Raw genomic sequence first — 27,040 nt, 5'->3', positions numbered from 1 at the left:
AGCATCACAAACCCATAGTACAGCATAAAGCTGTATTCTGGATGCCATGACATTCCCCATTGAAATAAACTTTTCATTGAAAGGAAAATACCGTTCCAGTCCTTCTGGTTGGAAAGATAAACAGCTACGGTCATTATTTTTCTTGAATGGGGAATGTAGAAATCAGGACCTTTCCCAGAAGATTGGGTACATTATTTGTTTTATTAAGTTTCTAAAGATGGCATTTTTAAATGCATTGTCACAGAACATAAAGGCTGACTTGGACAATAGATGTAGCCCAGAGAACGTACAAAAAACCTCGAAACGAATTATGGACCAAATCCTCCTATTCTTCTGATTTCATCTTTTGCACATCCAAATTCGTGGGTGTTTTGCCAGTGAGTAGACTAGGAGCAGAATTGGGCCCTGGAGCATATCAGGGCTTATTCCAGTGTTGCCAACTGTCATGATTTTGTCATGAGTCTCATGATAATTATTGTTTTCCTTAAAGCCCCAGCTGCTGGAGTCAAGTGGATATGTGATGATTTCAGCTTTGTTCTTAAAGAAAAGGTAAGTTTCTAGCCCTTGTGGCAGTGGAGAAAGCTTCAAAATGTGACCCGTAGTGCATCTGAAATGCTCAAAAAGAAGAAGGTAAATTAAAAGAACAAATTTGGGCTGTCAGGTGATTAAAAAAATTAATTGCAATTAATCACACTGTTAATAATAACTAAAAATATTTAAATATTTTTGGATGTTTTCTATGTTTTCAAGTATATTGATTTCAATTACAATACCGAACACAAAGTGTACAGTGCTCACTTTATTTTTTATTACAAATATTTGTGCTGTAAAAAACAAAAGCAATAGTAATTTTCAATTCACCTCATATAAGTATTGTAGTGCAATCTCTTTATCATGAAAGTTGAAGTTACAAATGTAGAATTATGTACAAAAAAAACCTGTGTTCAGAACCAAAACAATGTAAAACTTTAGAGCCTACAAGTCCACTCAGTCCTACTTCTTGTTCAGCCAGTCACTCAGAAAAACAAGTTTGTTTACATTTTCAGGAGATAATGCTGACCGCTTCTTGTTTACAATGTCACCTGAAAGTGAGAACATGGCACTCTTGTAGCCAGAATTGCAAGATGCGCTAGAAATTCATAGTATAAGAGGGGGAGCCGTGTTAGTCTGGATCTTATATAAGCAGCAAAGAGTCCTGTGGCACCTTATAGACTAACAGACGTATTGGAGCATGAGCTTTCGTGGGTGAATACCCACTTCATTGGATGCATGTCATACTTCAGGATGTCCCATCATGCTTCAACCACCATTCCAGAGGACATGCATCCATGTTGATAAGGGGTTCTGCTCGATAAGGTTCCAAAGCAGTGCAGACTGGCACATGTTCACTTTCATCATCTGACTCAGATGGCACCAGCAGAAGGTTGATTTTCTTTTTTTGGGAGTTTGGGTTCTGTAGTTTCCACATTGGAGTGTTGCTTTTTTAAGACTTCTGAAAGAATGCTCCACATCTTGTCCCTCTCAGACTTTGGAAAACACTTCAGATTCTTAAACCTTGGGTCGAGTGCTGTAGCTATCTTTAGAAATCTCACATTGGTATCTTCTTTGCTTTTTGTCAAATCTGCAGTGAAAGTGTTAGACAAACAACATGTGCTGGGTCGTCATCTGAGACTGCTATGACATAAAATATATGGTAGAATGTGTGTAAAACAGAGCAGGTGAAAGAGTATTCTCCCCCAAGGGGTTCAGTCAAAAATGTAATAATGTATTATATTTTTAACGAGCGTCATCTGCATGGAAGCATGTCCTCCAGAATGGTGGCTGAAGCATGAAGGGGCATATGAATGTTTAGCATATCTGGAATGTAAACACCTTGCAACGCCGGCTACAAAAGTCCCACGCGAATGCCTGTTCTCATTATCTGGTGACACTGTAAATAAATGGTATCTCCCGTAAATGTAAACAAACTTGTTTGTCTTAGCAATTGGCTGAACAAGAAGTAGATCTGAGTGGACTTGTAGGCTCTAAAGTTTAATATTGTTTGTTTGTTGTTTTTGAGTGCAGTTATGTAACAAAAAAAAATCTACATTTGTAAATTGCACTTTCACGATAAAGAGATTGCATTATGGTACTTGTATGAGGTGAATTGAAAAATACTATTTTTATCACTTTTACAGTGCAAATAATTGTAATAAAAATAATATAAAGTGATCACTGTACACTTTGTATTCTAGGTTGTAACTGAAATAAATATATTTGAAAATGTAGAAAAACATCCATACATTTAATAAATTTCAATTGTTAGTCTATTGTTTAACTGTGTGATTAAAACTGCAATCAACTGTGATTAATTTTTTTAGTTAATTGCATGAGTTAACTGTGATTGACAGTCCTAGAACAAATCTATTATTTTTACATAATCTCATGATTTTAGTCAATCTCATGATTTTTTGTGAGCTTGACTCCTGATTTTTGAACTTTTGGGGTTGACAGTATTGTTGTTCTGATCTTGTCTAAAGAAGGGTATATGACGAGTAACTCCACTAAAATCAATGGAGTTACACTGATGTAAAACTGATATTAGTGAAATCAGAATTAGGTCACTAACTTCAGAGGGACAACTCATGTGAGTAAGACAAGCAAGATTTTGCTCTATGTATTACAGTATTTTAAAATTTTAGTTAGTGTGTTAAAACCGCTTATAAGATTCTCATATATGCCACACAAAGCATACTGGGATATAGGGGGTCAGAGGAGAAAGAAATTTAGGGTTGCAGGTCTAAAAATGGATGAGAACCCCTGTCAAAGAATTGTGTTAGTGATATTTTCAGTTTCAGAGCTATGGATTTAATTTTATTTTCCTTTTACCTGATGAATATGGTGAGCTAAGCTATTGAAAGATTGACCTGTTAATCACAACAAATCCAGCTCCTGATGTGAATTTAAAATACTGATTATGTAAGTTTTTGTTTTTTTGTTTTTTTTCTGTAAGTTCCTCTTACTGGGCTCATTGCATACAATTTTACCTCAAGCAGAAAAACCAGGCACCTTGAGAAGTAGGAAACCATCAGTTTATCTTGTTGTGGCTTCCATAGGGATTTCATGCATCTGTGTTTACTCTTTTGTAAAGGCAAAAGATTCCGATCATAAGGCAAATGAATCCTTGCCAGCTGGAAAACTTTGAAAAAAATTCAATGTATTGCTTCAGTCCTCAGTCGGACAGACATCTCTCTTCTGAAGAACACTGAAACCATAGGTCATCTTTGGCGGTTGGAGCCATGGGCTTTGCCTTTTTTGCTTTGCCAAACCCTTGATTGACCCAAAAGGAGGGAGCATGTTGTGCATAGACAGAGTTGGCCTGTATAAACTTTCAGAGGTTTGTCTTTTCTGTTGTTTTCACATGAATATCTTAGTAACAGACAAGACTTGTTTTAGACAAACTTCTGAGGTTTTCTTATTTATCTAACTTTTGACATACAAAAATATAAAATTCTACAGTTACAGAGCAATACAGTGCAGGACACTCAAAGCATGGTTTAACACTCTTGTCCTTATACCTGCTGCGTTGCATGTGAGTATTACTAGGGCTTGTTTCTTAGGGGAAGGACTGGGACTTCTTTCATATCCAAGATCTATATAACTGCTGCAGTATCTGTTCTGTTCTTATCTATCTGATTCTTATACCATGCTCACTAGTGTGGCATCAGTGCATCTGCACATAATAGTGAATGGACATTTTTGTCAAAGCCTTAAATTTATACTATTATACGGATCTGATTCTCTGCTGTCTTGCACCTTTGGTGTCATTAACTGTGAAAAGTGGGTGTAAAAATATCTATCCAATCCAAATGGTGTATACATTTTGCACTCACTTTGTAGAAGTGCAAGGCAAGGGAGGGTTAGACTCAATATGTTTTAAGTATATTTCTTTGTCATCTGTTATTTTTAATGCTTATGTTAAGGTAAGAGCTGGGGAGATTGGGACCCTTTATGAAATCCTGAGTAAATAGGTAATTAGGCAAAGAAGACATTAGCAATACTTAACCAGGAAACATGAAGGGCACAATTAGGAAAAATATTGCTGGTACTATTTACCTGAGAGTCAGCTTGGTGATTTAAGTGAATTCAAAATTAAACCAAACCCAAAGCATCATTCACTCCAAGTACTCCCTTTGGGGAGTCCTTGAAATTACCCAGTGAGTAAACTCCTGGTTATATATAATTGTAGTAATTAATGAAAAATGTTATACACGTACATAGCATCCAAATTTAAACCTGAATTTCTGTTTATCTCTGGTTTTTGTCAAACTATTATCAATGTGGGTCAGGGAATTTTCAAACTATTACCTAGTACTGACTTGTGGCACCTTAGAGAGCTTTCTTCTTTCGTGAGCTCATGCTGAAATAAATTTGTTAGTCTCTAAGGTGCCACAAGTACTCTTGTTCTTTTTGCGGATACAGACTAACACGGCTGCTACTCTGAAACCTAGTACTGATTAGAACTCAATAGATTGTTTCCTGGACATTTCCCCTGCCATTTGCAATCACATGAACTACCTCCTCTCCCATTCGTGATGGTGACACCCACTTCTTCTCCACTTGGCAATCACAAAACATCACTGTAGCAACTGCTGCAACTGCATACTACAAAATCTAACATTAAGGAAGTGTTTAATGTATATTTTGCCGTCTCTTAATGTGATTTAGCAGATGACAGCAGGAAGAAGAGTAAGTTATATGTGACCAGGCTAAGCCCCAGGGCAAACGACAAATGTTTCAGTGTTGAAGGAAACATTTGTGGGGTGTCTAGATTAGCATTCACAGATGTATTGGATAGCTCAAGTAAAATTGCAGTTAGTTAACTCAAGTTACACTAGGACCACAAACTTTAATCTAGACACAGTCAATGAGGGCAATAGCTTAAAACCATAATCTAACCCTTTGTTTGCAACCAGCTAATGCAGGCAGACTCCTTCAGATGATATCTGAAGTTTGTTTATTTATCAGTGGTCAAACAGTGGTCAAATGTTCCACTCAGTGGTGCAATATTGATAGGGGAAAGCATGCATCCTGTTGTTTGTTTATGGTGGGACATGCTATAGCCTCTGCATCTTGTTTCCCTTTGACAGCAAAAATTGGTACAGAAAGCAAGCAAGCCCTGCATGGAATCCTTAAAGTAAAGATTTTCTGTACGGAAGAAATGGCAAATTAGATTAATTTTTTTGATCTGTCTTGACTGTATTCCTTTAAAAAGAGTGCTGTCTCTGTGTGTGTGTGTGTGTGTGGAGAGAGAGAGAGAGAAATACCTCCAACAAACAAACCAAACAGATAATCTGGTAAAATAGAATTTCTACCCAGAATGTGTTTCTTTTCTAGTGACTTAGAGCTCTGTTCTAATAACAGGCATTCTGGGGCTCCCTACCATGGCAGCTAATTATTCACTCACCCCTTTAGAGCAATAATATTATATTGGGATGCAGAGATGCATATCCTGTGTCATAAACAGAATTTGGATTTATATAGTACTTTTTGTACTCAGTGAATTCCAACACACTTTGGTGATGAATTTGATCACCCTCATTTCTGTGTTTGCCAGTAGTGGTAGCTGATCCACTTCCATCTCTCTGCCCCAACTCTCCACATACACGCACTCCACCACCCCAAAGCGGGAACAGTCAAAGAGTATCTTTGGTTGAGTCTAATCTGCTAAAACTCTGCTTAAGCCTTCAGCTATCACATTGTGTTTTATTTGGTGTGATTGAGGGTACAGCAGTGTGTACGCAGGGCAAGATTAGAGACAACAGTTGAAAGCAGAGGGCATGGAATGACTCAATACTCCTGAGAGAGAAAGATGTGAAAGGCAGCAAGGAAAGGGAGAGATTCCATGCGTAAACACCAAAGTAAATGAATTTAGTTCCATTTTGTTTAGAGTCCAGATGAAATGCACACTGTGGTGGTAAAAAAAAACAAAACAAAACAAACAAAAAACCCACCCCAACTGAGCTGGACCTGAAGAAAAGAATCCAAGTTGATGGCTTTAGGGTACTGAGGAAAAACATGTAGCATGTACCAACCCCTGGTCCCCCGCTTCTCTCTCTCTCTCTCTCTCTCTCTCTCATATTTTGGTTGCAAAAATGCAATGAAGAAAAGTGAGACTGTCAGCTCGTGAGAGAAAAGAGCTAGAAGGAAAAAAGGGAAAGGGGAAAATAATACAGGCAGTAATGAGGGGAAAAGAGTAAGGAGGAAATGGAAAAAATAACAATCATGTTTAGCAGAACATGGAGACACTGAATGGAAATAGGCTGAATTGAGTTAACTTTATTTTGTGGTCAGATTTATTAACAGGAACAAAAACAAGAGCTTCAGAATCGCTTTACAATAATCTGGGACATTCTTCCTATATAATGCATTAGTCAATCTCCTCCAAGCTATCTGAAACATAATCTCACTCCCTGTCTCTCCGGTGCTAGTAGAAAAAAAGTTATTCTAGCTCCCCATCTTCTCTGAGATTTAAGCAATACTGCTGCACATGCTGCGACACATACATTTTGAAAACCATTCATCTTAACTTTGTTCCATTGTGTTTCCTCATTTTTATTACTGGCATTTTGTTGAGTTGTTTTATAAAGTGTATGCATCATCTAGCAATCTGTGCTCTGCGAGGAGAGACATCCTCAGGCTACTTGTCTTACCGTGGTATCTTTTGATGATGTACTTTGCATTTCTGTTTCAAACTGGAATATTATTCATTATGGTTGTTGAAAGTTTGTGTTCAAATTGTTTTAACTTATCCAGGGCTTGTATTCTCTTTACCTGTAAGAAATTCAGAGTCTTACATAGAAGGTGGCACAGATCTTGTTGAGCTCCTCCTCACCCCACTTCTTGGGCGCTCACCATGCTGCTGTGAGGGAATCAACTGTTGGATCCCATGTACTTTAAGCCTATTGAATCTGAACAGAGTCTCCGGTTTCGAGACTCTGCATACTCTGATGGTGCAAATCCTCTATCCTTAACCAGCTACCTTAGCCCTAGCGACTGGAGTTGACCCTTCACACTCTCCAGTAGGTTAAACATACCTCTCCCAGAACTCCAACTGTGAGGGTACTCTGGGGTGACAGATTAATTCTTCAAGAACCCATGGTAGGTGTAACACTTAACACACACTTTGCATAGAATTCTAAACCACACCATTGCTCTATACTTAGTCAATGAGAAATACAAAGTTCTATGCAAAAGTAATGAGCCCTACACACATTTCACTACCTCTGTTTTCCTCACCATGCCAGAACATTTTTGGGGCTAGAGTCAGAGTCTTTAGGGGACAACTGACATCCTTGTACAGTGCATTTCTTGTCTTCTCATTGTTGATCCACCTCCATCCTCCCTCAGGCTTTGAGTATGTCAGTTCAAGGAAATAATAACCAGCTCTTGTGTGGTTATAGAGAAATTCCTGAGGAATGTGGCATTTTGTGAGCAGAATCTTCTCTGAAGATGGTGCTGAAAATGACTGTTCATCACTCCATACAGCAAGCCCCCAGTTCCCAGGCCTCCCCTGCTATGAAAGCATCCCTTCTCATCTCCTCTCCTGCCCAAGACTATTTGTATTTCTCTGAGATGCTTCCCCATCCCACCCGGACTGTTTTTTTAGCATCAACAACTTGGAGTCTTTGTTCTGTATTTGGGAATTTTCCATTCTCTCTTCTTTGTCAACCCAATGTAGAGAGGTTTAGACTTCAGTTAACTCATTGTCTCAAGGTGCTTCCACCTGAATAATTGGTTGCTGAGTTCTAACAACTCACCCCCCCAATTGTACCCAATTGTGGCTGGTCTGGGAGGGAGGTGACACAGCTCTTGTCAGGAAGGGTGCGATTGACATACGGGTAGAGGTAATGTAACCCTTCTGCCCGTCTGAATAGGCAGCAACAAGGGCCGGGTTCAGTATCTAGGGGTTCCATTTCAATAACACAATGCAAAATCGGCTCGAGCTCCCCACACAGTGACTTGGGACAATTACATACCACCCCTCTGGGTGCCTCTAAGAGGCAATATTTCCTCCCTCTCAAGCACAGAGTCTGAGTATAGCAAAATCCTTTTAATAAAGGAGGGAAACAATGCAGCATTATGTTGAGGAAACACCACAAACAGGATTCATAACACAAACCATGAGCAAAAGACCCCCCCTTTCCCCCAAGTAAGTTTGGCAGTATCCTTTTCCCCTCAGGGTCTTAAGTCCAGCAACCTCAAAATCACCCAAAAGTCTCTGTCCTTGGTCAGTGCAGCCCCAGACTTCAAAAGTTTATCTGCAGAGTTTTACCTCCCAGGCCAGGGTGGCGGGAGGGCACAGCAGTGTTAAGGGGCACCTTACGTGGTCCAAGGCCGACTGCCCCACCTCTCCATGGGGTTCTGCTGCAGCCTTCACCGTGAGCCGCTCCACCAGCCACTCTGCTCCACCACCCATCCTGGGAGCCGCTCCAGGCGTTCTGCGAACTGCTCCGCTAGCCTCTCCACTCCACCAGGTGTCCCACGAGCCACTCCAGTCATCCCACAAACTTCTCTACTCTGCCAGCTGCTCAGCAACATATTTTCAGGCCCCCCACAGCACTCAGTGATTTCAGCTCTTTAGTGATTTCAACTTGTAGTAGGGGAGCCTCAGTGCTGGTGCACCACTGGCCCAAAGGGAATTCAGCTCAGCAGTGTGTAACTAGACTCTTAATGGAATTAAAATTAGCTCTGATATTCCACAGCAGAGAGAGGAGGAGGTGCAGTTGGTATTTCAGGCCCTGAAAAGGGGCCCATACCATCAGGTACAAAGACTGTCCCCCACCTCTCTCAGTTCACTGGGTTTTAAAACCCATGTCCCTTGTCTAGTGAGTGCTGCTTAGTTGATGGTGAGTCCCTCTGTCATAAAACAGTTTCATTGTCCTTGATTCACATAATCAGGGTAACAACACTTTATTCTTTCTGCCCCAATAACAGAGAAACTGGGGGTCCCACAGCAGCCAAAGTGACTGTTTGGGCTGCTGTGGACTCATGCTAGATGGGGTGGGTGTGCCTATGCAAACAAGATCAGCCTCTGAAGTTCTTTTCCACAACTCACCACAATTCACCACCAGATGTCAGAGTAGAGCTCATCCTGACTCAGCTTAAATCAATAAAATACAGCAGTTTCATAAGAACAATTTCATACCATTAGCCTGGATTCATAAATGTTACATATTCCCCAAATCATCGCAGAAGGTACTCTAGAAATCAAAGTTTGCCAGTGGTGAGCACTGAAAATCTTTGTGTTTGGGTTTATCTGAGAGATGCAAAGTGTTGCATACAACTGAAGCCAGTGTAGTTTTCCACGGGTCATTAGCAACACTACGAAAATCAGTCCCAAGCCTGGAGTACTGATGATTAAGGGCTGAATAAGAGGAGGAGCTAGCTTCTCCACCTCACCAGAGCCCTTGTCAGCTAGAGAGCAGGCAGGAAATCCTATTCCTACTTCCAGCTTTCCTTCTATTGGAGGATGGGAATACTGCTCTAGAAGAGACAGTATGGTGGAGACGTGCTGTGGATGCAGGGATATGGACAGCCCAGAGCCTGAATTCTTAGGCTGGGAGACCGGGCCAGGGCGTAGTATGTGTATGCAGCTACTAGGGGCTTGGACTGCACTGAATGCAAGAACTGGTCACTGCCCAAAGGTAAGAAGATGCCTAAATCTGAGGTGAAGGGTCAAGGTTGGAAGGGCAGCTGTGAATAGTTTGTTATTGATGGAGTGGGAGCTCCTTTGTTAGACATCTTGAATTTGTTTTATTATAGTCCAAGTAACCCTTCTGTTTAATGTCAATGTAGTTTTTGTTCATTCTGTTTAAGGTGTTGCAATGATGCTGACTGACTTCCTGGATCCCCAAGAGTTTTAGTTTTGCCAACTGTCAATTTTATCATGAGTTTTACAATATTTGGTTGTTTTCTTAAAGCCCCTGATCCTGGATTCATGTGAATAAATGAGAACTCCAACTTTTATTTACAATGAAAGTATGTTCTTAGCTCTCATGGTTGTAGAGATAAAAATTGAGATCATGACACATGTACACATAGAAGTTAAGAACTAGAAGGAAAAAAATATGCAAAACACAGATATCTTTTTCTTAAATATCCTGATTCTGGGGTCGTGACTAATGATTTTTGGATGCTTTGTGTTAGCAGTACTGACGTTATGCCTGGATTTTCCTTGCCAAGGCAGGTGATGGGAATTTGGAATAACCTATCGCTGAGAATGGATCCTATATCACACCAGTTTCAAACACATGATTGAAAGTAGCATCTAACAGAATTGTCCTGTAAAAATGCACTGTATTTTGTATGCAACAATGGAACAATAGGATCTTTTTCTTTCTATGTGCTGTATCTTTAAATTTCAAAGCATTCTCACTGTTTTCAGACTTCAGCAGCCATTTTGTTCTCAGGTCATGGCAGACCGTCAAAAGAGAGACACACACACTGTGCTCTCTCAGAAAGACTCTGCTTTTCTTCTTCCTTGTTCTTTTAATGTAAAATAAAAGGTGCTTCTGATTGCAGGTGTGTTTGCTCTATGGAAAAATGTGGCAAGTTGAGATATACACAGCATTCCTTGAAGCTAGTATTGGACTCACTTCATTTCATGCTGTTAACAATTCATAACAGAGTGTTATTTTATATATGAAGATGAATATAAAGATAGAGAATTAGTGCATTCATCTTTCAGTGTGCCAATATATGCACATTATAGCCTTTCATTTCTATTTTATCTGAGCATACCAAATAATTTCTAAGTTTAGGCTTTCTCTCTCACTTATTGTCTTGTTTCAAGTTACAATAAAAATAATACTCTGGAAGGAATCCTTCCCAGTTTCTGACTGTAATCTGATTTCTTCAAATCAGATGAAAACCTCATGTACATTTTATTTTCAAATACTTTCCGGTATGCTACATAATCTATGTCCTTTTAAAGGACACAAATAAGAGAGAAGAATATCTAGAGTAAGCAGCAAAGTGTGTTTGTTTTCATTAAATGAATTACAGTCAGATATTGACTGTCTGCTTAACTCTGAGCAATTAGTCCCGTAAATGATGTATGAAATGGAGATGATGCATCTCTGCAGAGATCTCATCTGTGCTTTACAGGCTGGGGAAACCATGAATACAATGCCATGCTGTCAGGTTATCAGCAGCTCTGACTAATCTATATTTGAACATGGGAGGAGTAGGCAGCAAAACAGATCTTTGAAGTGCATGGAACTGTCCAACTCTCAGGCTGCTGATGTCATCCCAGGGATCATTGAGAGATAAGCATGAGTAAAGCTGATGACTCAGTGCTGCATAATGAGGAGGGCAAGGGAACACTGAAATCTTTCAAAGATAATGCTCTCATAAACAACCAAAAATAAATGGATATGCCTGTAAATCCATTAAAGCAACAGATACTGCTTTGGTCATTATCAAGCCAAGGAGAAAGCATGGATAGGACGTTGTGAAAATCTTTTCCTGTTTAATATCAGAGTTCCAGCCTCAGGAGAGATTGATGGTACCCGGACACTTAAAGTGCGTATTCTATGCATAAACTCCGTTGCAATCAGTGTGAATATTTCCATTAACTTCACTGGGGATAGGATCAGGCCCAAACAGAGGGCTTCACAGCTGTAATTTTGCCACCCTAAACCTCTACTAAATTGACTAAAATATTTCTGCCTGGACTTAACTCCCATTGCTGCCCTGTAGTTAACGAGGGGATGTAAGTCAGGTCAGAATTTGGCCCTTCTGTATATATTTATAGATGGATTATTTTAACATATTAAAAAAATCAGAATTTAAAGTTCTGGAAAATGGTTAGGCCCCTGCCTGCCTATCACTTCCAGTGATTTCGCAGTGGTTGCAATTGATGTGTGCTTAATTTAGTAGCCCCCAGGTTTAAATTATAGGGCTGTGCAGAGAGGATGTTTTGAGCATGCAGTACCCTCTCTCTGCTCTGGCAGATACCCGGTATGAAGAGCTCCATGTAGAGCTGGTCAAAAATTTCAATTATATATTTTGTCAAAGTTTCAAAAATAATTTTTTTTTTAAAATGTCATTCTGGTTTTCAACCAACGCTATTTTCTACATGTATTGCAAGGTTCATGTTTTGTTCCAAGCTTTTCTGGGACAGGGAGTTGGTCTGAGTGGGATTCTGGAGACATAGCTGAGGGACTTCTTTATTACTATGGAGCAGTTATGTTGATGGTTTGTGGTTTATTTACTTTTCAGAAATGTTGTGCACATCCTTAAGGAGTGTTGATCAGTTCTTTTTAAATTGTTTGTTATTTTTTGTCAAGTGCTCATAGTTCTGGGTGACATAGCACAAACAATACTGCCTGGGAGATGTTAAAATTTTTTGAATCCATAGCTTGGTTTCAAATGTAGTAAAAGTATTTGTCCATTTTCTTTGAATGTGTGCTTCATCAGTACAGAATGTCCCAATGCCAAGCATAGTTTCTAATTTTTGGAAAGTAAAATTTGCCTCAGCGTGATATCACTGTGTTTATCTTTTGGAGAAAACATAAGGCTGAAAGGAAGGTATCAATTACTGAGTAACCTTTTGTGCACGACAGCACTTCATAGTTTACGATATATAGAGTTCCACATTATGAAATGGGTAAAACAGATGGTAGGTCTCTGTGTGTCTGGGCAAGGGTCCTCTCTATAAATACTGTCAGTATGCTCAAGGATAGCTCCTTAATCCGTGCCTCTGGCCCTACTGATCTGGCAAGGAAAGCAGAGATTTCATTACGGTCACTAAACGACTGGCTTCTGTTTTCTGCATCCATGACAGAAAAAATGAAGCAAGTCGTGCTTTGACAGCAGTTAGATTCCCCATTAATAGGTTCCCTTTCCTTTCCACTAAACACAAGTTGAGTACAGAACTATATACTTGTTTTCATATTTTCTCAGTAAATACAGTTCTGTGATTAAAGCCCCTTTTGTCCAAATGGAATTACTAAAGGCCAAGATTGAGCCTGATTCAGCAGAGGTCCCAGGGACAAACCGTTGGTTGCTTTTGGGACTGGATTCTGCAATGTGCTGTGTGCTCCCAAGTCTTGTTGAACTCTGTGAGAGCTGAGGGTGCTCAGGACCTTTCAGGATCAGGTCTCTGGCACACAAGGATTAGAGAGTTTAGTGCTGACTTGGAACTGGAATCCCCAAAGGGGGAGAAATGAACCATGACCTTTTCCTTTTTTTCACACTAGCCACTGAGGCAGGGCTGATGTGTGACAATGGTGTGTGCATATTGCAGCTGGAAACTGATTTGGAAGGGCTATCGAGCACAGACTACTGCATCTCTCACAGAAGGGTTGTGCGCTCGTCAGGTGCAGTGCCTTTGCAGTTTACAGCTGCTCCTCAGCTTCCCACCACTTCAATGCAGGAAGTGATTTACAGCTAACAGAAATTCATTAAGGCTCACAAAGTCCCTGTGAGGCAAGTATTTATTATATCTATTTTAAAGGTTGGAAAACCAAGGAACGGAGTATTTAAGTGACTTACTCCAGATCACACAGCATGACAGTGACAGGGCTGGGAATGGAACCCAGGAGTCCTGACTCAAAGATCCTCTGCGTTCATTCCTATATATAGCAATTTGGCAGCAGAGCTCCAGAACATTCTCTCCACAAGTCAGATTCTTTGGCTGTCATTTAATTCAGTGCAACTTTAACATTATTTCTACTTTGTTATTAGAGTAGATTGCATTGTTGTTAATATTTGCACTGAATAGAAGTTTCTATAGCTGTGTCATGTTATGGTGTAACCTGTCTGAAACTGAGTAAAAACATTACACAGTTTTACATTTCTTCCAGTTTTCTTCTGGCTGTAGTAGAACGTGGCTTGATTTTAAGGAATAACATATTACTGTAATTCAGGAATGACTTGGACAATTTCTTTAAATTGTACCTGCTTAGGAACATGGTGCATCTTTGGTGTCTGAGGATTCAGCTTTCCCTTCAGTATTAAAACATATAAGCAGTATGGGGAAAAAATGGAATTGCACATCTATCTTGCCACTTGTGGTGTCTGGCATCTGGATCACTACTGAAGCTTATTTATATTAGTGATAGCACAGACAAAAAGAGTCTGTCATGCATAATTCAGTAGACAAGATGGTTCATATACTCTATGTGAAAAATCCTGATGGGAAAATCTTGGAGGTCAGACAAATGCTGTCTCAGACCTTGTCTTCATCAATGGCCTTGGTTGGTATACTGAAGAGAGTGGAATGGGGTTGGGAAGGAAGGGGTGCTGAAGGGAAAGAACATTTGCAAATGTTCCTTCCTACTGCCAGTCTCCCCACAGTGCTCACTTGGGGTTCACAGAAGTTCTCCGCTTTCCAAGATGGGTAATCCCTGTTAAATATGGCAGCTGTATCTAATAAATGGATATACACTGTTTCATTTATTTTGTCTTTGAGTGACATTACTGAATGTCACTGGAAATGTAAAGAAATGCTTGCTTATTAACATGCTGATGTATTGATGGGGACATTCAGGGCTAGCATTTGGGGTTGGGAGCATAGATGGCTTTACGCTACATTTACATCTTCGCCAATGTTGGGGACTGCAGGCAGTTAAATTGGCTCCTGGCAGTGTTAGAGAAACCTTATACACTTTTGCAGCCTTAAGGCTGCTCTACCTTGTGCTGGCAGATAGTGCACTCTGACCTCGTTCCCTCTCAGCCCTGACAAGGATCAAGGATCTAGCCCTAACAGTCCTAGCACCTTTAGGCTAAGACCAAAAGGTAATTACATCAGTGATGCCTTTTTTTGCTGTTATATTAGGGTAAAGCACAGCTACTCTCCCCAAACCTCCTGTCTCTGGTAGAGCCACAGTTTTAGAAATGCTTTTCTGCTTTAAGCTTCGAGTGATTCTGATTGCATGTATACCCATTCTCCTAGTTAAAACCACTTGTACAAGGAAGGTTATAGTCTCCTGTCATCTTGCAAAAGCAAGAAACTCAGGTTTAACTATAGGGCCTCATTGTACAGTGGGTGAGCTACACAGGGCTTGCTTCTGCACTTCTTTTGTTAGCTGAGGAAATCTTGCAGGCCTTTTCACCTTTCTGAAATTGATGGAGCTATGAACATGTGCAAGGGTTTGCAAGGAACAGTTCCATAGAGCTAGTCTACACTACAGCACTACCGTGGTGCTGCTGTACTGTGTCTAGTGAAGACGTGCCATGGCGACGGGAGAGCGCTCTTCCATTGGCAGAATTACTTCGTCTCAATGAGAGGCGGAAGCTAGGTTGGCAGGAGAGGTTCTCCCACTGACTTGGTGGTGATGAGGACAGCACTTAGATCGATGTAACTTGCGTCGCTCGGGGGGTGGCTTTTTCACACTCCTGAGCAATGTAAGTTGGTTTGACTTAAGCGGTAGTGTAGACAAGCCCATAGTTAACTAATGGAGTTTCATTCTAAAATCTGAACTGGATTTATTTTCTTAGTATACAGTCAGATAGCAATCTGAGTACAGCATCTTTGAAGGGTTATATTCCAGGATTTTTGTAACCTCCCTCCCCCCCCCCCCAAAAAAAAGAACTGATTTCATTTCACATTATTCAAATCAGAACCACTTCTTAAAACATTGGATTTTTTGGTCAGGGAGATTTTTATCAAAAAGTTATCTAAATAGTTATTGACAACTTTCATTTACCACCCCGATCCCCAGTTGAAATGAAAAATTTTGATCATCACCCTGGTGTTTTCAGTAATGTTGATACAAATTTTGACAAAATATTTAAATAAAATTTGAAAAAGCCACAATGTTTTCTGCAACAGCAATGGATTTTTTTGATAATGTTAACAATATTTTGCCTTCTTTTCCTCCCCCAGTTTCAAGGGGGGGGGGAGGAATTTTTTTTGGACTCAGACCCCCTTTTAATTAAAAAAAAAAAAAAAAATTTGACCAGCTCTAAAATGTACATAAAGGATGGCAACAAAGAGCAGTAACTAAATGTTCTATTTGTCAACCAGTAACCATAAATGAGATAGTGATATGTGATAAAAAGCAAAAGTAATTATGACACATTCAGTACTGGAGAATTATATGCAGTGGTCAAAGAACAATCAGTTATCATACATATTTTTCCTTAGCCAAACAATGGATTATTAGTTAACGGATTTCCCTGAGCTTTCCTTGTAGTAACTGCTGTACTGGCAATGATTGTATGTGCTGAATTCATTCATAATGTTTCCAACATCTGTTTCCTCCTGTTTTCCCTACAATTTTATTCAAAGAGCAGTGGAAGCAAGAATTATATCTCATTAGGGTGCTTTGTATGCTGGAGTCATACATACTTCATGTCACTGAAGACCCACAAGTGAATAACAGTATTGTTTAGCACATTAATAAGGATGTTTAGATGCCCATTAGAGGTGTAAACAATGTCTTTGTAGGAAGATTGCATTGTGGGGAGTGGAAGGAGCCAATGTTTTGCTGCATCATCATTTGCAAACAGTCAAAGTTCATAATAAAGCTTTTGGAAACCCTCTTGTGCATTATTTTTAGAGAAATTAGATGCAAGCTTGTATCCTGTCTTCTTTCCCTTTTAAACTGAGAGCTGTATGTAAAAACCGCTTTGAGGTCAGTGCTGCCAGTGCCCCCCCCAACTTCAGCTCAAAATGAATCTCTTTCACTTTGTCAGGAGAACCTGACAGAGAGGCAGGAGGATGAAAGGTAGCTCCCTAGTCATACTTTTTGATAGAACAAATAAATACCTGTTATACCTGGCGACCCTATCGGGATCCTGTGAGTAAAATCTCTTCATCTCAAATCATGGTTTGTTCACACCAGTTTGTTACATGATATTAGATTCACTTGTTGTTTATTAAAAGTGAATGTGGATGGTACAGATAGAATTTGCACTCCAGTCTTGGGAGCGTCACATCATCTGGATAACATTTCAGACAGACAAACTGGGAACTTCCCTAGCCCTCATTCAGCATAATTGACTGTTACATACATCTTGTAGTTACACACATCATTGTGCTGAAAGTCTGTCACTTAAATTCCTATCCATCCATCCTCTGAACATAGGACAGATTCTGGCCCCTTCCTGGCTCCTATTCACTGCTGCTGCATATATATGGGGCTACAACTGTGCTGCCAGGGGCTGAGGGAAAAATTCTCCAGTGAAGGCCTAGTGTAGAGCCTCTTAGTGAGGTCTGCATTGCTTCCCTCCCACTTCCCCAATCTCCGGCACAGGGGGCAAGTTGGGAGTGGAAAGAGAGATTCTGAGCTGCTCCAAATACAGGGTAGCTCTTGGAAGGATGCTCTGAATGAGAGTACCTCTGGCAGGGCTGGCTCCAGGCACCAGCAAAGGAAGCAGGTGCCTAGGGAGGCCAATAGAAAGGGGCAGCACTCCGTCCGTTATTGGGGCGGCATGTCCAGGTCTTCGGAGGCGGGTCCTTCAATCCCTCTCTTCATCTTTGGCAGCACTTCGGCGGCAGCTCAATGGTTTTTATTTATTTATTTATCCCCCCCTTCCCCCGCCTTTGCCGCTTGGGGAAGCAAAAAAGCTGAAGCCGGCCCTGATCTCTGGGCAGCTCTAATATACGCTGTGGGTTGATTTGGCCCTCAAAATAGCCCAGAATCCTGAGAGCACAAAGGTGTCTTAAAACTCACTTTTTTGCCCCCTCGCTTTTCCTGTGTTGGACCTTTTGTGCTTCCTGGAAGCACAGTATAGAATCTCCAGCCATGAGATCTAGTCAGTAGCTAGTATTCTGACAGGAAGACCTTTTGGTGTTTTCCTTGCTTCAGCAGCATGGAAGGGATAAATTATTCTCTGTTAAGAGAATGTACTAAAGGCACTTGCTGTTCATGTGAGAACTGGTGAGATGCTCTTACATAATTCTTTCATAAGTCCCTTTGGCTTCACATCCAAGCTTCTTTCTAGGAGAGCATTCATTCATGGGCTTGTCGGCAGGTTATTGTATCTGCCCTTGACCCTCCTTAAAACCATGCATCTTATTTTCAAACCCTCCAATAGGCTCTGACCCCCTCTGATTTTGACTGTTGTATGAGTGACCTTTCAGCCGCATTCTCACTCATGTACAAGGCTGCCTAGGAAGATTTGCCTGTGCTGCAAGTGCTTTGGTCCATGTTGTAACAAAGCAAAGGAAAAAGGCCTTTATTCTCAAGACAGGACTAAAATTTTACTTCTAATGTTCGAATATAACTTACTGAAAGAATTTAAGGCTCAGTACATCTGTGCATCTCTTTCTCTGTGTAGGTATTAATCTGCCAAAAAAAAGGTACAGGTAAACTTTTTTTTGTTTAAGCGATGAGAGATGATTGAGCCCTTTTTTTGCACAGTTTTCATACATGGGCAATCAAAAATGTTTTTCGGAGTAAAATAATACAGTACAGATTTAAAGAATGAAGGTAAAGGCAGAGAAACATGTGGAGGCATAGTCACTGGAGAGAAGACTTGGTCAGTTAGGTGAGAAATTACTCTTTTCCTATCAAAAATGTAGGTGCACATACAAAATTATATTGCAGATGTTCCTTTATTGATTCTGAAAATATTTTAGCAGTAGCAGCATCCTGTTGATGGTTGCATGCAAAATTTGAGGAAAACAGTAAAGTTACAAGATGGTTTTCAACTAAGCAGCCTCACTTGGGTGGGTAAAATTTGCACCCCTATTTCTATATATGCAATTGAATAGAGAGCACAGCATGTACTCCTTTGGCCACTGGGACTAAGCACCAGCTTTGGCTGATAGAGGCACAAATAGTCCAATTTGTGCCTGCAGTTGAGTTTTGCAGGAGCAAACAGAGACACATAAGTTTTGTGGGTGTAAATAGTGTTCTGAAAAAGAAGCAGGACTTCCTCTTGCTGAAATGATATCCCACTCTGTTTAATGCTAAAGTGGGCAGTTCTTGAGCTTTAGAAAGCATACTTTCTATCTAAAGATAATACCTTTTTCCTGGGAAGTTACTTACAATGCTAAGGAAAGTTCCTGGTCCAAGGTGTATAATAGGACATGGGAAACATGGACCTGTTTGTACCCCCCTTATCCATATGATAATTGTTTCAGCTGTCCTTTGTAACACTGTTTCTTCCACCAGGACCCTGCAGAATCCCTATTACATGAGCAAGGCCTGTATTGAGAGAGAGGGAGGGAATTGGATGGCTCAGGGGAAGGGCCTTGAGGTATCTAATGTTCACCCTCCAGTTTCATGTAAAGGTAAGGCGTTTGCATGCTGTCAGCTTTTCTTTGTACACCCCGCAGTGTTCCTGGGGGCTGCCAAGAGCAAAAGAGCCGTAATGCCAAGGAGGCAGGTGAGGTTGCACTTGGGGTTACAGTTGGTGTAGGGTCTTTGCTTGAGTTGCCCTCATCTTCTATAGATCCACTGGGATCCTCCATATTTGGGTGCAAGGAATACACTCTTCCATTTAGGGGGCAAAGTCAGCTGCCCAGTTGAGATGGCAGGGACGGGGAGGGGAGGAAGTGAGAGGGAAATCCTTGAAGAGATTTCACAGGAATTACATTGGATCAGACTCAAGGTCCATCTAGTCCAATATCCTGTCTCTGACACTGGCTCATAGAGATGCTTCAGAGGAGGATGTAGAAACCTCACAGTAGCCAGATGGGATAATCTTTCTCCCGCATAGGTTTCTCCTGATATCTAATACAGATTGGCTTAAGGACCTGAGCATGGGGTTTAATTTTGCTTCCAAAATTATTATTGTTGATTATAACAACTCTGGATATTCTTAATATTCGTATGAATATCAGGTTCTTAGCTTCAATGACTCCTGAGTCAATGAGTTCCATAGTTTAACCACATGTTACTACCAAAAAAACCTACTTTCTGTGTCTTTTACTGAAGGAGAGGACAATCTGGCCCCATGTTAATCTAGCAGACTGGGAAAAAAGAAAATCCAAGTAGAAGCTGTATAAGATTATCTAGTTGCACTAACTAGAATTAAAATGAACCAGCTTCAGGAATCAGCCTCTTCATCAAGCCAGGTAAATGGAGAAGCACATTGTAACTCAGTTCCTCAGGACCTAAGGAAGAGAGTAGATTTCTCCATAGATTGCTCCATTCCTTTTTATGTTTTCTAATGCATATCACCTGGAACTGCTTTTGTTCCAAAAATGTTTCTTTAAGGAGTTATTAAAGTTAATCAAAGGGGAAAGAAATGGTCCATATTTATCTCCCTGCCCCTCTTCTTTTAAATAACCTCATTTGAATGCCTCGGCCAGTTTGCAGGGCCAAAACAAAACCCATCCCTGAACGGGTTAAATGCAATTCTTTTCTGAAGTGATGAACGGCCCATTGAACGAGGAATGCCCAATCTGTGAAGTGCTTGTGGTTGCCGGGGGAGGGGAGACTTCCTTGTCCTGCTTTCACTCCTGCAGCTCCAGCTGCCTTCTCAGAGCTCCTTTCAGGAGTTGTTTGATTTGGCTGAGATGGGGGTAGGGGGGAAGGCAGAGAGAGTAGCCTGTGCATAATGTTTCTGGTTTTCCTCTATCCACAAGAAATCTAACTCTCTAGAACAACAACATGAAAATGTCTTGCCTTAAGCAAGAGGGGAGAAAAGCTTACTGTAACACCTGGATTATAAGGAACTGGAGACATGCATGAGATGGATTTGTAGCATTCCCTGATTGAGGCTCCTCTGGCAGGTGCTTGGTTGGTTCTCTGTAAGGAAAATGAGTGTGATGCTGTGGCGCTGGGAACAGAATAACATGACCATGAAGCTGGTAAGAATTTCACATGCAAGAATTTCAGAGCGCACAAACATGGATTGATTAAGAAGTAAAATTTCAGTTTGTGGGAAGAGTTGTTCTGTAACATATTTGAATGGTATTATTTCCTGTGTGTTGATCACTGGAGGTGAACAGGCGTTTTCGTCCAAGTGGCATAGCAATCTTAGTAAGGTGAAATAGATTATTTTACAACAGCTGATGCTGAAGTGAGGCTTCTTCCATATAGTCTGGTGTATTGCCGGAGGGACCAGTTCCGGGTGGATCTGTTACTTATCAGTTCATCTTTTTGTACTGCTGTAGATTGCTGTGTATGTTTAATTAAGTTTATTTAAAAGTAAAAATAGAAACGTAGACTGACTTTATGGTCCTTTTTTCTTCCTTTTGTGTGTGTGTGGGGAGGGGAAGGTTGTGGGTGGGAGAATTTTCTTTCTCTTTCAGTCTTTTGGGAGTAATTTTCCAGAGAGGAGCAATTTTGAGTTCTGGGTTTGTTGATCAGTTTGTTCTTATCTCCCCATTATTCTTCCCAGAACAGTAAAATAAACTACAGTTCCTTGTAACCAGAAAGCGTGTGGATTCATCCTTCCTGCAGCATAAATAAGATCAGGAAACCCACGCATCTGCCTGTCTTTTCAAATTCCTGTCCATACCAGGACCTAACTGTGGTCAAAACTTAGTGGAATTGCACATTAGCACATTTTTTAAAGCTATTTGTTAATAGAATATTGAGGCAATGACACCGTGAGATAGTTTAAAATGCTGTTCTCTGTTCTACTAGCTTATTACTTTAAGCAACAAAAATTACAGTTCCATGCAGATTTTATTATAAAGATTTTTCCTTAGAAGTTTATAATCAGTATCAAGGATTTATGATGGGACTAATGCTGTAGTCTTTATACATGGAAAATGTTTGCTGAACTCAGTGGGACTGAGGGTGCTCAGCATCTGCCTTACGTTGACAGAAATGTATAATGTATGTAGCTGTAGTTTAAAACTCTCTTGTCTAAAATGTTTTGCTGTTTGATGAAGAGATGTCACCTAAGGAAGATTGTTCTTGATAGAGAAGCAGCTGTGTTCATGGGATCAGATAGTGTCAGATGCTGCATGCATGAGTACCTCCTTGAATACTGAATTTTTGAGCTGGTAAGGAAAATGTGCAGCTTGAATGTGGGGGTTGCCCAAGCCTGGCTCAAACTGCTGCTAGATATGCTCAGAAGAGAGGCTAGTGTGAGCCTAGCTACTAGCTTATTACTTTAAACAATAAAAAGTTACAGTTCTATGCAGATTTTATTTTAAAGATTTTTCCTTAGAAATTTCTAATCAGTACCAAGGATTTGTGATGGGCCCAATCCTTTACTCTTTATACATGGAAAACCTTTGCTGAACTCCGTGGGACGGAGAAAGCTGTCTTCAGGAAGTAGACTGATTTAGATACACAGGTATATAAAAGGCCATTCTTTGCACACAGAGACTTCTAAGCCACTTTTTGAATGGGCTTGACAAATAAAATGAGTTTTGGTCAGTACCTACATATCTCAGTCTGGGGAGAATGGAGCAGTTTAAATCAACTAGGGAAAATCAGACTTAAACTGAGATGGGAAAATAGGAACATGTTAGCTGGAGAAGTGTTATGAAAGCAAGCTCTCCACTTTCATGACAAACCATCTCAAACAGATCGTGAAAAATAAGATAAGGTTGAACAACAATCTGAAAAAATATTGATTTGACCTCATGCTACTTTAGATGGTGTTATAATGTTATGTTTCTCCTGCCTCGCTCATACACCAGACACAGTTGCACCCCCTGTACTCAGGGGAATGCAGGGATTGTTCCTTTCTAGTGTGGTGGGGAGGGGAAGGTGAGTGGGTGGGTGATGCAAACCTGGGAGATGGTTGGAAGGAGGCAGGGTCAGATAGTGCAGTGTTCACATTATTCCCCCAGTTGCCAGGGGATTCTGGGAGGGATTGTGCCTTAGGGTCTGGAAGAAATTGTTCATGAGCAACCTTTGGGCTTTGTGTGGCTCCACTGAGCCTAATAGACCCAGCCTGGTCTTTAGTGATAAACTGGATTAAAAGGCAGATTTGTAAATAAAAACCAAACCCAAACAAATACATGTGTAGAGTGTCAAGAGACCACCCAATTCAAATAGAACAATAAACTTAAAATACAAAAAATTGCTTTCATAGGGAAGAATGTTAAAATATAAAGTGATAGAACAGAATGAAAACTTACAACCGTATGTAATAGGAAATAATATTGTAATACGTGTGCATGTGTAACGTGCCTGTTACTGGACCAAGTGAGAATGGCTTAGGGGCATTCCATAGGCTGTATAGTGCTATCCACTAATGGAGATTCTCCCTTTGCTCAGGTGGTAGGAGCTGTTCATTCTAGGGCTGTGAAGAGTAGCACAGTTCATTTTCTGTTCATGCTAGGGCTGTGAAGAGTAGCACAGTGACATCTATAACATTCATAGTTTGAGACAGATTTCTTGCAGTATTCTGTGATTCTTGAGCATCTTTCATCCAAGGATCTCAGAGCACTTTACAAGCATTAATTAAACCTTACTACTTCTGTGTAGATGAAAAAGACATAGTGATTCCTTAATCTGCTACTGGAATGCAGGCAGTGCTGGGGTAGACTGGAGCAACATCTGACAGCCCACAGCAATATACCTAGGCCTTGGCTACAATGGCGCTTTACAGCGCTACAACTTTCTCGCTCAGGGGTGTGGAAAAAACACTCCCCTGAGCGCTGCAAGATACAGCGCTGTAAAGTGCCAGTGTAAACAGTGCCGTGCTCCCAGTGCTACAAGCTAATCCCCATGAGGAGGGGGAGTACGTGCAGCACTGGGAGAGTTGTCTCTCAGCGCTGGCGCTGCGACCACACTCACACTTCAAAGCGCTGCCGCAACAGCGCTCCTGCGGCAGCGTTTTGAAGTTTCGAGTGTAGCCAAGCCCCTAGTTGAAACCACAGACAGATTATTTTAAAATCTTTGTCATTATCAGTGGCAGAGGGTGCACCTAGGAAAACCCTGTATAATATGACTGTTACTATTTTCACTTTGCTTTTTGTTTATCTCAGTGAGGATTGTGTAAAAAGAGGGTGAGCACTCTTCAGGATGAGCTAATTCTGATTATTCTACTGAAAATAAGCAAAGACATAGTCAGTAATGGGACTTCAATAATGAAGTTCACTTTTTATACAGCCTACTTAATAATAATTACATTTTAATATATCTTTGAAACCAATAGCACTAAATGATCATTTTTCATTGTTTATGATTTGTATCACAGTAGTGGCTAGAGGTCTTGACTGAAATCAGAGTCCTGTTGAGCTAGGTGCTGTACATACACTTGGTGAGCTCGCAAACGAAGGGCCTGCCCCCACTGAAGCCAATGGCAAAGGTCCCACGATTTCAGTGATGCCAGATGAAGTCCCAAATGGATCAGTCAGACAAAGCAGGAAACAGAGGTGAAGTGACTTGCCTTAGGTTGGACAGCTGATAAGTGGCAGAGCCAGAAATAGAACACCAGGTACAGGAAAGAAATAAGGCTGAAAACAAACCAATAGTGTAGCACTTTCTCAAATGAATAGTAGCTTAGCTATTACATTATATCAAAAAAGTGGTTCTTTTTACTCAAATCTTTTCAAAGGCTAATTACAGTAAGAGTGCCTCATGGCAGAGTGTGTGTTTGTTCTTTCCTCAGTCACATTGATTGCATATACATTTCAGCTGTTCACCAATCCACCCACCCTCCTTGACTTCACTGAGAGCTGACGGTGTTCAGCACCTCTTGGTTTGAGCATTGGCCTGCTAAACCCAGAGTTGTGAGTTCAATCCTTGAGGGGACCATTTGGGGAACTGGGGTAGAAAACTGGGGGTTGGTCCTGCTTTGAGCAGGGGGTTGGACTAGATGACCTCCTGAGGTCCCTTCCAACCCTAATATTCTATGATTCCTGCAAAATGTCTGTTACAGAGACCTCACAGAATTGAGCCCCAGGTTTGGCTCCCTCCAACTGAAGCATGAGTGGAGGATGCAAATAGTCTCACTTTCTAATTATCAGTCATCTGGCTGCCAGCAGCATCACCCTGGCAAGATTAGTCCTCCCATTTTTATGGATTGGCTCACGGATCTTGTTTTGTTCATGTGGTGCTGAGTGGCTTTAAAATTTCCATGTAAAACTGCAGCTTTTATGACAGCTGTTCCCAACTGCTTGTGTTTCATGTTTTTATTGGGACTGTGGGGATTCTTTCTTGTTTCCTACCCCTCTCCCCCTTTGTCAGGGTGCCATATGCTGTTACCACCTTTCTTAAATGCATTAGGCAGAGCACAGAACTGGAAGTGTATGGAAATGGACCCTCCATTGTATTGTACCTGGTGTATATGCAGGTTTTGCAGTTGGATGATTTACTGTGTGGCTTAGTATTTTATAATTTATTTGTCCTTGGCAGGAATCCTCAGTGAGTTTACTTAGTACTGATTTTGTTGTAGGTTTATTGGCTAGTGAAATAGTACTGATGGGGACATGGGGAAAAAACTCATTGTTCTTGTAATGGTGTACCACCGTTCTCTAGTTATTTTAAGTAGTTTAAGTGTAGGTGTTTGTACAGCATGTAATTTTTGCATTCCACATTTTTGGCATAATTCATCTCCATGTCTCTCAGGTTGAAGGTGGCCTGCAAAGAAAAGAGTGGCTTTATGGCTTTTTTAAGAAACACATTTGTGATGTATAAATAAGGCATGATGGTGCTTTGGTTTGGTGATGTTAAGTGAGGAGGGGATGGTTCTTTTTTTTCCCTTTCAACCTTGGAAATATAAGGAACATCAAGATTCATTCTCTATTGCTTTGCTATCATAACATCATTCTACACTGCCACCATGAACTCATTAACTATGAGGGAGGGACCAAAACATTGCTGTTGTGTCAGCTTGATTTGGGGCCTGAATGTGGGGCCCCCTTCAGCACCTAGCATAAATGAGAGCAATTTGGGGGCTGCTGTTACACTCATCTACCTACAGCTCCAGGAGGGAACTAGGAACAGCTGGAGGACAGTGGCATTACAACTTCCTCTGTTTTTCCTGATTATTGTCTTACCCCAAGGACTGCAAGGGATGATGAAGAAGCCATTACAACAGTTCTTTGCCACCCACGGATTCTGTCTTTGCAGGAGCTGCTTCCAGATGGCTAGATTCATTGGCTTTCTGACTCCTTTGTGCCTTTGAGTGGTGCAGAGAAGTTGTATCATAACTGAGAAGTGGTCATGTGATGCACAAGGAGAGATGACTGCTTCACAAGGTGCAAGTCAGTGAAGAATAGGCCCAATGAGTTTTAAACAGTGTGAATAACAATCACTTCCTCTACCATGTTTCCCTTCCTTCCCTTATGTGATGTCATAATTATATTAATTTTCCAGTTGTCCATATAATCTTCCAGGAAAGACAGGATAGATAAGACCTGAATTGCTAATATACAAATAACCAGGACTAGGGTTGCCAATTTCTAATTGCGCAAAATCGAGCACCCTTGCCCTGCCCCCTTCTCTGAGACCCTACTCCCCTACGCACTCCAGTACCCTTCCTCCATCGTTCACTCTCCCCCACCCTCACACTTTCACTGGGCTGGGGCAGATGGTTGGAATGCAGGAGGGAGTGAGGGCTCCAATTGGGGGTGTGGGCTTCAGGGCGGGGTCAGAAATGAGAGGTTCAGGGTGTGGAAGGGGGCTCCAGGCTGGGGTAGGGAGTTGGGGTACAGGGTGTGGGTTCCAGGAGGAGCTTTAGGAGGTTGGGGTGCAGGGTGCAGGCTATGGGAGGATGTTTGGGTGCAGGAGGAGGTTCTGATCTGGGGCAGGGGGGTTGGAGTGTGGGATGGGGTGTGGGCTCTGGGAGGGAATTTGGGTGCAGGAGATGACTGTGACCTGGAGCAGAGGGTTGAGGTTCAGGCTCTGGCCAGGCGGCACTCACTGCAGGTGACTCAGTGGGGCTTACACAGGCTCCTTACCTGCTCTGGCTCTGCACTGCTCCCGGAGGAGGCCGTCATATCTGGTTCCTGGCCAATGTGAGCTGCAGAGGCGGTGTAGGGGTGGGGGGCAGTGCACGGCGCTTCCTTGATCGTACCTGTGCCAGGTCAGAGCTGCAGGGACATGCCAGTCACTTTCGGGAGCTGCGCAGAGCCAGGGCAGGCAGGGAGTCTGCCTCAGCCTTGCTGCACCACCAACAGACTTTTAACGGCCTGGTCAACAGTGCTGACTGGAGCCACCAGGGTCCCTTTTTGACTGGG

The 27,040-nt window shown here is 41.3% G+C and overlaps 1 protein-coding gene across 2 annotated transcripts in view; it reads left to right on the top strand.

The window, feature by feature from the left end:
* The window catches only part of NAV2 (neuron navigator 2), a 364,005-nt gene that overhangs the window by 40,020 nt on the left and 296,945 nt on the right, over positions 1 to 27,040 (top strand). The window lies entirely within an intron of this gene.

This window comes from Chelonoidis abingdonii, chromosome 4, assembly GCF_003597395.2.
Source record: "Chelonoidis abingdonii isolate Lonesome George chromosome 4, CheloAbing_2.0, whole genome shotgun sequence".
In the NCBI taxonomy this organism is placed as follows: Eukaryota; Metazoa; Chordata; order Testudines; family Testudinidae; genus Chelonoidis; species Chelonoidis abingdonii.
Note: the sequence above shows the minus strand (reverse complement) of the source record. Positions and strands in the feature narration are given on the sequence as shown.